The 15936-nt window shown below is 44.5% G+C and overlaps 1 long non-coding RNA gene across 1 annotated transcript; it reads left to right on the top strand.

Annotated features, from left to right (window-relative positions):
• The first annotated feature begins 2090 nt into the window (after window positions 1–2090).
• LOC135828519 (uncharacterized) lies at window positions 2091–3044 on the top strand. Its single transcript, XR_010555694.1, has 2 exons — window positions 2091–2200; window positions 2354–3044. It is a non-coding gene; the product is annotated as an uncharacterized LOC135828519 (long non-coding RNA).
• The last annotated feature ends 12892 nt before the right edge of the window (window positions 3045–15936 follow it).

Below are 15936 nucleotides of genomic sequence, written 5' to 3'. Positions count from 1 at the left end.
ACATCTTCCTCAGCCTTTGGTATTCATTAATTTTCTTTTTCAATCTTCCATAATAATTTAAAAGAAGGTGGCTCTTCGCAACATCTTAGTTCTTGTTTTATTTTGATAACAAACATTCCGAAAGGAAATGGGTGATTATCTAGGACGTGTGGCTGCCGTCACCTGTGTTTTGGAAACATGATCAAAGTCCTAGGCGCTAGTGCGTGTCCTGTTGGCCAGTGGCGTCTAGCCGAGACACAAATGAGCGGAGGGCGCAGAGTAGTATGGCCTCCTGACAAGAGCACAGCTACGAAACCACTGGCTTTCTCCGTCTACATGTACATATACATGTACATGTACTATACATGTACATGTACATGTACATGTACATGTACATGTATATGTACACGGTACCTTTCTCAAGTGGCAATCTAAAAACAACCATCTGTTTTCGGATGATCGCTTAGTGCGTGAAACTCAGAGTTAAAACACTTTTTCGATTCTGTCCTCTTACTGTTTGAACTAGCTCTGGCTCTCGATATTGAGCACTCTATAGGACAGCCTGGAACCTCTCTGTGTGTTCTTTTTTAAGAATTGTCTTGCTGCTGGTTATTGAACACGTATGCATATGCTGTGCTGTGTTTATGCTTCGTGGACTGGTTCGGCTAAGAGCGCACGGTGGTGACGGGTTGAGGATGAAGTAAATTTGAGATTGGGGCTCGCAAACTTTGGTTTGGGGCCAGTTTGGCCAAGATGGCAAGGAGCACGACACATCTCAAACCAGTGAAAGATTAATGTGAAGGAGATAATTTTAAAGAAGGCTGAACAGAAGCAAGCGAAAAGGGTTCTTGTAAAGAAGGGGGGGGGTAAACAGTGCAGACAGCTGACGGGACGCAGGCAACAGTGGCTAGGGAGGGCCCAAATATGCTCAAAGAATTCGCATATTATGCTTTTCACATATTGGCCACTTGCTTCAAAATATGCTTCGAAATCACACAAAAGCAGAAAAATTTGCTCGAAATATGCTCGAAATATGAACTGATATCAGTGATAATTATGCGAATTCTTTGCTCCTTGTAGCAAAATATGCTAGATTTGGTACAATATGCTAGATTTGCTACTTTATGCGACCTTGAGTCGCGGACGCTCTCTTCTTGGGTCAAATTTTCGCCCCGTGTTTGGATGAGCATTTTTCCTTCTGGGCTAAGTTTGGAAATGTTCCCTGACCGAGCGTGCCATGGTAAGTTTCCTTGGCCATTTCCGCAATCTGCCCTATAATTATGCGAATTATTTGCTCCTTGTAACAAAAGATGCTACATTTGGTACAATATGCTAGATTTGCTACTTTATGCTACCTTGTGTCAAAAGGACCAAATATGCGAAAATATGCGCAAGCATATTCGGGCCCTCCCTAACAGTGGCAAAGCCACTTTGTCTTACTCATAGAACATGCTTGGATGTTGAACCAACTCTATGAGTACAGAGAAAGGACCAATCAGTTACGAGTTATGACTAACAGTTCACCAAGGTAACAAGATTTTATACAGCCAATACTATCTGACTATGGGACTGCATACGATCTCGTTACCTTGGTGTACTGTTAGCCATAACTCGTGCATGTAACTTATTGGTCCTATCTCTTTACTCGTACATATGTATACTTCAGACAAAGCTCCCTGATAGTCCAGTCGCGATGACGTCACGTGGAAGAGATCTGAAACCAGAGAGTCTTAGACCTACTCAGAAGCAAGACCAAAAAGTACGGATTTACTGGCCAGAAAAAGACACTTCATAGCTGTGTGGTGTAGACCAGGCTGAATAGTGGCGGTCAATTCTTCAGCCTTGCAAACTGCTGAATAGTGCAATCTCAGCACAAGTTGCTATGGTTTCTGCGGCAGCATCACTATCATCGCCTCCGGTAATGGGCGTCAAAAAAGGTCAAAAGGGCTGAAACTGGCGTCCGGCTGCACAAGCACGTCCGTTTCCTTGTACCCAACATGAAACTTTTGTTTTGGACAGCTCTGCGATGACGGTTTTCCGTGTCTCGAGTGGCGTTATGTCACTGCTAGCCTGTTCTACATTTCCATCTCTTTCACTGACTTTCAGCTCCAGTAAGTTCGGCGGACTCTTCAGAAAGGATTGGCCCAAAAAGCTGATGATTATTTGGAAGGCAGGAATCAGAGTAGAATGGGTGTTGTTCTGTAGTTTGGACCATTCAAAGGTAAACATACTGCGCAATCATTTGTGGCGCTGCCATATTTTGTGACTTGCATACCGGTAATACAATAGAGCAAAGATAATTATATCAACTAGATGTCTAGACGCAGGCGCTGTAGGGTGGGTAATTACCTGTGACCGTTTGTCGTGTCAACAGAGTCGGGGAAGTGAGGAAGTTTCCACCAATCTCAAACTGTACGAGGTGCCCAGCTGCTCAAGCATGGACCGAGGAGATGCTCCATTGACCGGCGATCTCGAACCCTACAACCTTCCTAGCTCCGTAAGCATGAGCCGAGAAGATGACCAACTGGACGCTGATGACACAAGTCCACTAAGCAAGGACGAGGAGGAAGAGCAGCGAAGGGCCAGACGGCAGAGGGCGTGCTGGATAAGCTGCACACTTCTCTGTTGTTGTTGCTGTGTATTCCTTGACGCGTGTTGCAGCCCGTTGAGATTATGTTCGATTGGCTGCAAAGACTGAGATTCTGGACCGTTGGAGGTCGTTCCCTGTGCGAATACTCGACTACCAATACTTGATAACTGCTGTCTGAGAGCTTCAGCCTTGCATTACCGCATGACCTTGCCTGCCTTCTAGTGCCACCGTCTACAATACGATTTCATCCTGTATTGAACAATGATAATAATGATATTATCATCATTGAAAAATACGAGGTGAACAGCATTCCTAACAGTCAGTAGCCTCCTCTATCGTCGTTCCTTGGATCTCCATGGACATGTGTGCCATGTCGGACATGTTGAACTATCTCGTGAGGTGGAAAGGCTATTCGCTGAATTTGTATATCACCCGACACTGATGTTTGTTTTCCTAATCATTGTCCGCAGATTGAGTAACGTTCCTATTCAGTGTTGCCCAGGTGATCCATGGGGGCCTGTGTATTCTGCCTCTCGGTAGTGAGCACTAGCACTCTCTTGGATAGACTGGTACATCTAGAAACAAAATTGTTCATTAATAATATTGTGTGCACTTCCAAGTAGATGTAAGATTGCATAGATGGACTTCGCAGTTGATTTTAGTCATTGCAATTGCTCAATCGGGGTTAGGGGTTAGAAACTGTTTCGTCCTTTATGGACTCATCAACGCAGCACAGAGAAAATGAGGCCGAACCAATAATTATGATGAACCGTTGTCTCCTCGTCGACTCTACATGTACATGTACGAAGATGAAGATAAGACCGATCCGAACTTCGGCTGCAAGTTACCAAAGAATCAATGAACTCTAGTCTAGTAATAACAATTATAATTATTCCAAGCTACGCAGGGTTTGAAAGTTGCAACGGCCAAATGATTGCTTCATGTGGCGATTGCGGGTCTGCGGGTTCATCGCAGTCGGCAATTTACCTGCCGTCACGCATCGCAGCCTCACAGATCCGTCGAGCCCAGGAGACGGAACAGGCTAGAATTTCACCAAGAACGGCATACCGTGATGCGTCGACTACACTGCACATGATACATGATACATGTAGATTGTAGTTCTTGGGCGATACAGGTACGGCGTACTGGTACCTATCGAAATGAAAGAGCGTCATGTATCTTTCCAATGGGATTTGGTGCGCTTGCAAACCTCGTTCGTGGCTCCATTTGACCACCAATGCGGCATGGCAAGTAAGAGTAGTTACAGCAGTGAGACAAATCTCAAACTAGACAAGCACTCACGAGCAGCAGGCATCCTCTAGTACGTGCATGTTGTCAAACCGTCAACTGGACCTTGTCAAACACCAATGCACGGGTCGGTTGACTTTATTGCTTGCGACTTTAGACAGCTGACGGGACTCGGAAACCAGTGCCAAACAACTAACTTACTTACTACAAAATGACTGTACTGAATCAGTGATGACTGTAACCTTGAAGTCATAAAGCATAACTTCAGTTACCATAGCGAGGATCCTCAGATTGCCTAGAGTGCCCAACACAAGAAGGAAGGAGCTTCAGGTGCAGCGCTTCACGCGAGGATCAGCATCATTAATATTAATATTATTCTTTTCACTAGTTTGAGGGAAAGAGACAAACGAGAAAAAGTCTGAAGAAAAAAATGACTGTCACCACCAGGACTCGAACCAGGGACCCTCGCTTGTAGCTAGCGATGCTCTAACCACTGAGCTATGGTGTAGTCGTCATCCCAGCAGAGACTGTTCAACATTTTCTTCAGACTTCGTAACTCACACTTCCTGTGAATCCACACAGGCGGATGGGACGCAGCCCTCACTGTACCCACACACACTATTATTATTATTATTATTATTATTATTATTATTCAAAGGATCAGTCGGGGAAGTGAACTGCCTGAAAAGAGAAAAACGCCAGACCCACCAGGACTCGAACCTGGGACCCTGCTTGTCATAAGTCCTGGTGGGTCTGGCGTTTTTTCTCTTTTCAGGCAGTTCACTTCCCCGACTGATCCTTTGAATTTGAAGTTCTCCCATCCTTTCCAAATTATTATTATTATTATTACTTCCTCCGTTAACAAAAACTTCGTGATGGATTTTGATGGATATGAAAACGCTTAGAACAGGTCAAGAACAGTTTGTATCGACTGCAAATCACTGGACGAAGGTGATTCAGCCTATGTACAGCGTTTTTACAAGAGAAACTGTTGGCGGAATGAGCAGAGAGTTCAGTTTGCGTCGCTTTCGCTCGATTCATTTTTGACCTGCGTCGCTGTCGTCATCTGCTGCACGCGAGTCGTCATCTGCTGTACGCGAGTCGTCATCTCTCTCGAGTCGTTGTTCAGCTCGTTTCAGCCTTGCCTCGGCTTCTTTGATCACACTCCGCTGACCTTGATGTCGCCGTCGTTCAGGTAAGTTGGCGTGATCCGCCGCGATGGCGATTACTCGTTTCCACCCGGGAGTCGTGAAAAATATTTTACGACCCCCTGGTTTCATCTTCGCTCTCCAGAACTCCGTGAAACGAGGAGTAAAGGCACAGCCAAATTGATTCCATTTTCTCTAATGGATACCAGCACTGAACGGCAGCGGCTAGCAAGTCCAGTCGACTTTCTTTAGCCACGAGACTCGCATCGGACTGCAGACTTCTGAAAGATTGCATGGTCATCAGCATTCGAATCTGGACTTTGCGCAGGTTGAACAAGAACTTGAGTTCAGAATTATTTTCATTGAGCCGTGCGATCGGAGCAGCTCCTTGTTCACTCGCTCATTGTGTGGGCTCGCTGCTCCGTTTTATCGCTCTCTATCACTCTCCAACTTACTCAGCGCTAAAGTGGTAGAGAGGCCAAGCAGCGCAATATCCCCTCGGAGAAGTGGTATTTCAGTTTCGCTCGCCATGACTGTCATCACCTATGTTTCCACAGCGCAACCATCGATTCCGTTCGGCTTGTAGTGAAAGGTCGCTTTCCTTGCATCGTACCTCTGTCATGGCATGCCAGGGAAGGCCAAGAAAGTGATTGCGACTCATTTCACGGCAGTTTGTGCCCAAATCAGCCCCTCAAAATTCCATCACGAAGTTTTTGTTAACGGAGGAAGTATTATTATTATTATTATTATTTGTCTCTTTCCCTCAAACTAGTGATTATTATTATTATTATTATTAAGCTTACGTGGAGATAAAAATGTAATCAACGCAATAAATAGAGTAAGCTGCGCACTCAGTACAAACACCATTAGCAAAACTTGTTTTCATGTAAATAATTAAGCTTGTTCCTAAACGTTTTCGTCGCCATCTCATCAGAGGATTACTGGCAAATCAAAACTAGCTCTAAACTCCATATATATACGCACAATGCAAGTAGTAATTTAGACCCTAACTAGCGCGAGAAAATGAGAGCTGAAAAAACATTACATCAATCAACGATATCAGGTGACAACAGATGCGATAAATTCACCACTAGAAATTAACCATGCACCACAAACGAGAACTACTGATCTAAATTCACAAACAATTTCAACGTAAACAAATTCTTTTTCTGCCTACACAAAATCGGCTTGGTAATAAAAATGTAGATAGACTCCAATACACGCAGATACATTTGACTACGTGAACGAGACCAAACAGAAAAGCAATCATCAGTATAACTAGAACGACAATCACTATTCTGAACAAGATGGTTTGCAACAGAAGATTCATACACCCTAACACCACTACTAGAACCAGTACATACTTTGGAATTACGTGACAATGAAACCGACTTGACATTCCTTGCCGCTACTGCCACTCCAGACGAAGCCGATGTAGATGTCCGTACCAAAGACACGTCCGTTACTGGCACTGCCTGCTGCGATGATGCTCCCTTTGACGTTTCAATGGCCGTTGGTGTTGATGAAGAAGAGGAGGGAGATGAGGAAGATGCTGACGACGACGAGGACGACAACGACGGAGACGATAAAGATAAAGATGGTGTGTCTGCGGGACCAGTGACTCGCTCTAGGGCGAGGTTGGCGGAGTCTTTATCGTCTCCGTCGTTGTCGTCCTCGTCGTCGTCAGCATCTTCCTCATCTCCCTCCTCTTCTTCATCAACACCAACGGCCATTGAAACGTCAAAGGGAGCATCATCGCAGCAGGCAGTGCCAGTAACGGACGTGTCTTTGGTACGGACATCTACATCGGCTTCGTCTGGAGTGGCAGTAGCGGCAAGGAATGTCAAGTCGGTTTCATTGTCACGTAATTCCAAAGTATGTACTGGTTCTAGTAGTGGTGTTAGGGTGTATGAATCTTCTGTTGCAAACCATCTTGTTCAGAATAGTGATTGTCGTTCTAGTTATACTGATGATTGCTTTTCTGTTTGGTCTCGTTCACGTAGTCAAAGGTATCTGCGTGTATTGGAGTCTATCTACATTTTTATTACCAAGCCGATTTTGTGTAGGCAGAAAAAGAATTTGTTTACGTTGAAATTGTTTGTGAATTTAGATCAGTAGTTCTCGTTTGTGGTGCATGGTTAATTTCTAGTGGTGAATTTATCGCATCTGTTGTCACCTGATATCGTTGATTGATGTAATGTTTTTTCAGCTCTCATTTTCTCGCGCTAGTTAGGGTCTAAATTACTACTTGCATTGTGCGTATATATATGGAGTTTAGAGCTAGTTTTGATTTGCCAGTAATCCTCTGATGAGATGGCGACGAAAACGTTTAGGAACAAGCTTAATTATTTACATGAAAACAAGTTTTGCTAATGGTGTTTGTACTGAGTGCGCAGCTTACTCTATTTATTGCGTTGATTATTATTATTATACTCATAAAAAGGACACACTTCAGGCTCATTACAAACATCTTGAAAGTTTTTGTCTTCACAAGTATACTTTCAAGCCTTCTCATCAGGTGAAATACAGGCAAGAGAAAAGGAACAGGAACAGTGGATTAAATACAGTAAGAAGGTGGTAAAACAGCGCAAAAAGAAAGAAAGAAAGAAAGAAGATAGCTAAAGTAAACAGCGAAAATTGCAATAATGACACAAAGGTGCAAATGCGAGAAAACTCAATAAGCGCGACATGTAGTGCGACAACAAGAGACAACCACTGGACATAAAGTATACTTGTGAAGACAAAAACTTTCAAGATGTTTGTAATGAGCCTGAAGTGTGTCCTTTTTATGAGTATTATCGCATTTTTGTCTCAGAGGAAACTGTTTACCTATTATTATTATTATTATTATTTTAACTGGTTTTGAGGGAAAGAGACAAACGGGAAAAGTCTGAAGAAAAAATTGACTGTCACCACCAGGACTCGAACCAGGGACCCTCGCTTGTAGCCAGCGATGCTCTAACCACTGAGCTATGGTGTAGTCGTCATCATTATTATTATTATTATTATTATTATTCTTTATTCCACGATGGCGTGACGCCAATAAGGACGATTGATAAGTGTTCATTGTGCCACGTGTCTTGTGGAGTTGGTGTACTAGTTTTCTGGCGTTGTTGGTGGTTTCTATGATGTGTTGGGTCCATCGCAAATCGTCTTGGAGTGTAACACCAAGGTGCCTATGTTGGTGGAGCTGCTGCAGCCGAGTCGAGTGGAGCGTGATGTGGATGGTGTGTTGGGGTTGGAAGGACAGGACGACGGTTTTCGTGGTGTTGACGAGCTAATGCCAATCCCTCAACCATCGTCCTGCTGCGTCCACGGCACGTTGGATCGAGGAATGCAGCTGATAAATCCTTCGTGTAATGCGTCGCGATGAGTGTCGTGTACACCAGGAAAAGAAGAGGCCCCTGGACAGAGCCCTGGGGTACTCCAGCTGGAACGGATTTCCATAATGACAAAGCGGAGCCAACCGTGACGCATTGTCATTATTTTAGACGAGGCTCCCTACGTGTCCGATCGCGCGGATGGTCCGCAGAATTGAAGGGAGCTGACACTGGCGTCCGTCAGCACGAACACGTCCGTTTCCTTGTACCCAACATGAAACTTTTGTTTTGGACAGCTCTCCGATAACGGTTTTCCGGGTCCCGAGTGGAGTTACGAAACTAGTAATATTCTTTTGCTCCATTCTCTTTCAGCTCCAGAAAATTCTGCACACTCTTCGGAAAGGATTGGCCCGAAGCTGATGTATAATTTGAAAGGCAGGACTCAGCGACGAGCAGCCGTTGTCCTGTGATTTGGACCAAGGCGTCATACTCCGCAAGCCTCATTGACATTGATTAAACTTTGTGATTTAGAAAAAGACAATCGAGCAAAGAGAAATATTTCAAATAGACGCCGAGACGTCGAGGCTAATTAGTGGTGACCGTTTGCCGTGTCAATGGAAAGTAGTGAGGAATTGTCCGACGATCTTGAGCCTTACGAGGTTCCCTGGTCCGCAACTGTAGACCGAGGAGACGATCCAGTGATACACGATCTCGAACGCTACGTGGTTCCCAGCTCCGCAAGCATGGACCGAGGAGATGATCCATTGATGGACGATCACGAAGCCTACGCGGTACCCGGCTCTCAGAGCATGGACCGCGGAGCTGACCCAGTGGATGCTGAAGACACAACACCATTGGCCGATGGTCATGATGACATGGAGTCAGAGCAGAAGCCAAGGGACCTTACTGTGTGCTACGTATGCTGCACGTTCTTATGTACTGCTTGCTGCTACTGCGCGCTGCTGTGTGATAACCCGCTGGGAGGATGCTTGAAGTCAAGAACAAATGAGATTCTTGATCGCTGGCGGTCGTGTATGAGAGGATTCTGCAAGAGTATAACCCCAGAGTGCGAATGCAATAACCCATGTTGCAATCTGCTGCGTCGACACCAGATCATCCCATAGCTGTAAAAAACACAGTGCTTGTGTGCGATGAAGCAGTCACATACACACAGACAGACACACACACACACACACATACACATACACACACACACATACACACACACACACACACACACACACACACACAAAACAAAACAAAAAACACCATTTGACCATTAGGCGCCCATCGCCGGAGGCTACATCAAAGCCATAGCAGCTTGTGCTGGGATTGCACCATTCAACAGCTTGCAAGACTGAAGAATTGACCGCCACTATTCCGCCTGGTCTACACCACACAGCTATGAAGTGGCGTTTTCTGGTCAGTGAATCCCTAATTGTTGGTCTTTTCCTATTTTTCCGCACACACATCACACCACTTACAGGTACACACACACACACACACATACACACACATACATACACACACATACACACACGCACACACACGCACACATACACACACATACACACACGTTCCCTCGCGCACGCGCACACACACACATACACTCTCCCGTTCTCTCACTCTCTCTGTCTCTCTCTCTCTCTCTGTGTCTGTCTCTCTCTCTGTCTCTCTCGGTCTCTCTCGGTCTCTCTCTGTCTCTCTCTCTCTCTCTCTCTCTCTCTCTCTCTCTCTCTCTCTCTCTCTCTCTATCTCTCTCTCTCTCTCTCTCTCTCTCTCTCTCTCTCTCTTCTCTCTCTCTCTCTCTCTCTCTCTCTCTCTCTCTCTCTCTCTCTCAGTGCACTGCACGCACACTGCATGTTTTAAAAACGTAGTCTGTCACCTCTCTTATGGGGGACTATGGCGATCGTTGGACTACATGAATCAGCAGAATCAGAAGGATAAGAAAGAGAGGAGGGATGTTCATGACACAAATGTCGCTGTCAGTCTCACAGCTATTCTACCTCTGGGTACCCTGATATTTTATCATTCTTGTACTCTACGCACATGCCCGGTTCTGAACAGTTTTCCTTTCACCTGTACATACATGTACATTGTTTCCATTTCACATTTATCTCTCAACGTGTTTTGTACTATTGCAGTTATCTATAGCCGGCTGGAATGGCACAATAACATTTTTCATATTTTTTTACAATGGCTATTTACCTCGGATGGTTCTTTACTTTCGCTATCACATTTTGTAGGTCTATGCCCAGTAAAAGGATGGTTACTGCACAGTTTCTCCCCTTGGTTGCGATATTGAGGTTGTTATCTCCGAAAAGCCTCATTTAGACAATAATTAAATCTTTAACTCGGATGGTGAGCCAATTAAATTATGCAGTCGCACTCGCTGACTGTACAAGATCTGGTTACGTTGGTGGACAGTTCGTCATAACTCGTAACATTTTGTCCTTCTTCTTTTCACAATAATTAAATCTTTGTTTGAACATGGCTTTGGATTTTTTTTTATTTTCATTGCTGTCAGCCTCATTTTCTCTGTGCTGCGCTGAAGAGTCCACAATGGACGAAACGGTTCTGTCCGCAGATTGAAGAATTTTAATCCGATATGACTCGGATGGATAGCCAAGGATTAAATTTAAAGGAAAGGACCAAAAGTTACTGTAGTACAGTACACTACTATGATGTTATCCGTAGTTTGTGTCCGACATTATAACATGTATAATCAAGATGTTGTGTAGTCAGAAGGTGCAGCAGCTCGCACAATGCTGCCTATTTGGTATTGATTTATTTGAATTCGGTATCTCAACAGTACAATATACAACTTGGGAAGATCCGAATGACATAGATACCTAAACATAAAAAGTGGAGTAGGTGCTACAGCTGATCATCTTTATCGCAGGTTGTGGGACTAAACTAATACCACTATGCAAGTACACAAGAAATAAAAGCTGACTTAAACCGACTGCATGACATTGGAGAGAAGCACCAATTAGAGCAAAACAAAGCGACACATCACTCATTGAAAACATTTTCAAAAAGGAGCTGTTTTAACCGGGTACATTGTGGCCCGTCATTAAGAACGCAGGCAAGATGGGTGTTAAATGCAGAAGACGTATTGCAAGACTTCATTTCAAAGGGCAGAGCATTCCTCGACTATGAAAATTAATGTGGTACTGACATAAAAAGACCTGATAATAAATAAGCTCTATCACGTCTTGGATGCGCAACATTCTTAGTTTCCCGTGATGTTTAGCTTGTTATCGTCTTGAGTGCGCTCACCTTCCCCTTTCTCGTGTTATTTCATAACTCAGAACCTTCCAAGTTGGAAGGCTGTTGGTTTTCGCATCCAGGACGGTGATAGAGCTTATTATCAGGTCGTTGAGTTTCAGTATCACATCAGTCAGTATTGTAAAAGAGTTGGTGGACAAGCCGTTGATTATCCACTCTCATTGTAATATCAAAAAGTATTCTTTCTAGACCAAAGAGTGGTATATTTGATAAATAAAGATAGAAATATTTACGATACTTCTCCAGACGTTTCGTTGTTCTGAACAACATCGTCAGTGCAGTGGACGCGTCACTGACGACGTTGTTCAGAACAACGAAACGTCTGGAGAAGTATCGTAAATATTTCTATCTTTATTTATCACAACAGAACAACAAGGACAATCAAGGCTTGTTTGCTGCTACTTTAAGTTTCATGCTTACGCAATCATCAGGCAACTTGTTGTTCTGTTGTGTATTACGCTCTGCCTTTGTGGTGTTGAGCACTGTCAAGCACTCTGGGTACATCCTTCGGTATCTTTATTTATCAAATATACCACTCTTTCGTCTAGAAAGAATACTTTTCTGGTAGTCAGTATTGTGCTAACTGTTGCACTTTCTGACGCTATTCGGCCGTCAGGTGTCAAGTCAAGTCGGCGGAATAGCGCGAGCACCAGTGTGGTGAGCATCCTATTTTTTCCTTTTTCTTTTTGGCCTCTTTTACGGGCAAATTAACACAATCGTTTAGAAATGCAATAAATCATACACTGGAGAAGAAATCAGAAAAATGCATGTGTTAAATAAAGAATTTCAAACCCAAACCAAAAAAACTTCAAATCAATTTTATAATTAAAAATAAACTCAATATGCATATCAATCAAACTAGAACGCATTCTACACCAGTTGCTAGACTTTGTCCCAGCACACCTCACTAATACGAATGAAGCCCTTGATGACATCTGGGCTTTATTCCCAGATCTCAAAGCTCCATACGGGGACAATTCTTGCCACTTTGGATGTCGTGAGCCTATACCCGAACATTCCAATTGAAGAGGGAGTCAACGCAGTGGGAGAAATATTGGAACAGAATTTCAAAAGAATCAACAAGTTCGGCCTTAACGTGTGCGAAGTCAAGGACTTGCTTCAATTTGTTCTCAGTAGCAATTTCTTCAGATTCGGGTGACAAATTTTCCACCAGCTAGAGGAGTTGCAATGGGCAATAATCTAGCACCACCATTCGCAATATTGTTCATGCACTCTCTGGAAACGCGCCTTCTAGCCGATTCACCGGTTCTGCCTGTACTGTACAAACGGTACATTGATGATGTGATCATTCTCTGGACTCACGGTGAGAAACGCCTCTTGGAGCTAATACAGCACTTCAATGCAGGACACGACCGACTCAAGTTCACCTACGAGCTCAGCAGTAGCAAATGCTGGATTGATTACATGGACGTGACGATTGCCATACAACAGTCGGGCCAAATGACGTACAAGCTCTTCCAAAAGCCATGCAATAGTGGATTGCTGATAGACTACGCATCTGCTGTGCCCCACCACATCAAACTTGCAGTTGCCAAGTCTCAATTCTTAAGAGTACACCGTCTGTCTTCCAATGACACCATGGGTAAAGAAAGTGAACAGAAAATTCAAGACCAACTTCAACTCAACCACTATCCAGAGAGCCTCATCATTAATGCCCGAGAAGCAGCAAGGAAACCCAAGCGTCGCCGCCGAGGTAATCCGTGTTGTGCGTTTCTGAAGCTGCCATATAAGTCGGACAGGGTGCATCACAGCGTCAGCAAAGTTATCCGGAAGCACAAGTTTAATACCAGTCCCAGTGGTTTACGAGGATGCGGGTAGACTCAAACGTCAGCTCTGTCACTCAGCACAAAGTCCGCCCAGCTGCATTAAGGAGCCCAACATCAGAAAGACAAAGAGAAGAGGACGCCCAATGGGACCGTGTCTGACTTGTAAGTCGGGTGGAGTGAAAATATATTTGAGGAAGAATGTGATATACCGTCTGCAATGCAAGTTGTGCAGGGAAAAATACATCGGAGAGACGGGACGCACACTGGAGACGAGACTGGAGGAACACAACGGTGAAGCTCGTAGGCGCACTGTGGATAAGCCATGGGGTGACCACATGCGAGCTAAGCATGCAGGGATCAACCTGAGTGTCAGGGACAGCATCTTCTCCGCGGTGTCTGTGATTGCAAGAGCCAGTGACAGGGCAAGCCGCAAATTGCGGGAGGCAGTGGAGATCAGAAACGAAGGCCCAGAGATCAACACCAGTGCTGGATGGTCAGTACTCTAAAACAGTCACACCACACTGGCTATCTAGGTGACAGTATTTTCTGGAAAGCACTGACATGGTCACATTCGTGTATTGCTCGCGAGAAACCTGTTCAGACATTTCTCAAGTTATCTGGTGACATCTGCGCTGTGCTAACTTATTACCAACACCCAGCATATGAGTCAGTGAAAACTTGTGATCTTTCACTAGTTTTAGACAGGTCATAATATTATTCCTAGCACTGAGGTAACATGTGTAGTCATAGAAATTATTATCAACACCTAAGAACACCAAATTAGTGTATAATTATAACTGCTCCTTGGCAGACTTCCACTTCTATTGCATCCTGATGATGGCAATTTGCCGGAACGTTGAAAATGATTCTGTGAAATGAAATGAGTTGTGAATTTGCAGTGCCCAGGGAATGAGCATGTGTGCTCACCAATTCACTCCGTGTTATGAAGCTGCAGGATGCCTCACCGCTACTTCGTTCAGTAAGGTTTACAATGCTATGTCTCTGGCCTACGTCCAAGTCTAGATACAGCTGCTCAGAGTCAGGGCTGATGAAATGTTCATATCGGAACAAGTGAGACTTGAACAGTAGGTAGTACACATCAGGCCTGAGGACTTCGCAGCGTTTCTCCAGCACACTTGTTCTCTCCTTCAACTCAGATACTACTAAAGGCCATCTGGCTCTCACACTCAGTCCTTCCACCCTTCATTTTCGTGGTTTGAGCTTCCACTCGTGACTCGGCAGGTTCCTGGCCTATCCACAGTCTGTCCTCAGGAGAGGGTCGCTCTGGAGCTAGTGCAGCCGAATCAAAGGGAATCTAGGTCTTTCTCAGACGTCCACAAACTTTCGTTGTGCTTGACTTCGCTTCCACTGCGGGAAAGTAGTCACACTTCAGGACCACGACGTGCTTGTTGCAGCTTACACCAATGATACTAAAATTATATTCCCTCATTTTTCTGCCTCCCGGCCGGCTCGGAGAGGAACGTATCGAATGGGAACCTCAGTTCCATCTCTCGTCTGCTAGTGCATTCAGGAGCGCAGTAGCGCTTCGGCATGACGATACAAGCCAAATCAAAACAACTCTAGCCAAAAAAACTACTTGTAGCTCAGTGTTCGTCAGGCAAACTTCGAAAGTCACGAACTCAAAAGGTGGGGAAGTCAGAGTCAGAAGGTCCACTTGCCCCGTCTCGAACCCAGACAATCTTTGTGCAAGTCATCTATCACTCACTCTGCTGATAGATCTATTTCGTCCTTTTTGGACGCATCAGCGCAGCACAGAGAAAAAGAGGCCGGACCAATTATAAACCGTTGTCTCCTCGTCGAGTCCACATACATGTATACAAAGATGAAGATAAAAATGTTAGGGTGCAAGTTCCCAACGATTGGCAACGAAAGGACTCTAGTCGTCTTATTATTATTATTATACGCATTCCCGCGTTGAAGTGTAGCAGCAGTATGCTGCGTCCACAGCTTCGCTTATGCAGAATGGCTTGGGTGAGAGGAGAGGGGAGAGAAAGCAACAAGGCAACCAACATCTATGAAATTGGTCACAATAACATGAAGAGAACCAACCTACATAATGCATGATTGCACAAGAATGGAGACGACCAAATATAATGGCTATAATCATTGTGCCACAAAACCGGTACACAGGAGATCTGACGAAAATGTCTAGTCTACGTAAAACAACTACATGTACATGTTATAATTATTCATTACAAACAATGCACGGCTTGAAAGGTGCAACGGCCAAATGATTGCTTTTCAGTCATGTAGTTTTTTATTTGCGGGTCTGCGGGTTCATCGCAGCCTCATTAGGGGTGTGCGGATAATGCTCAAAAAGGTGGCAGATTCTGCTCGAAAAGCAGTGAAATTGGCAGAACCATACAAACCTTATGACGGGCAATTCCTCGAATTCTGCTCTATTTCTTTATCCACATACCAAACATGCATGAAACTTACCAGAAAAAGTACCGAATTCTGCCAATTTTTCTGCCGGCATTATCCGCATATGCCTAAGCCTCACAGATCCGTCGAGCGCCGAAGACGGACCAGGCAACAAGAACGGCATACAT

The sequence above is a fragment of the Sycon ciliatum genome, chromosome 12, assembly GCF_964019385.1.
Source record: "Sycon ciliatum chromosome 12, ocSycCili1.1, whole genome shotgun sequence".
NCBI classification, from domain to species: domain Eukaryota; kingdom Metazoa; phylum Porifera; class Calcarea; order Leucosolenida; family Sycettidae; genus Sycon; species Sycon ciliatum.
The sequence above is the reverse complement of the archived record's forward strand: the minus strand, read 5'-3'. Positions and strand labels throughout refer to the sequence as shown.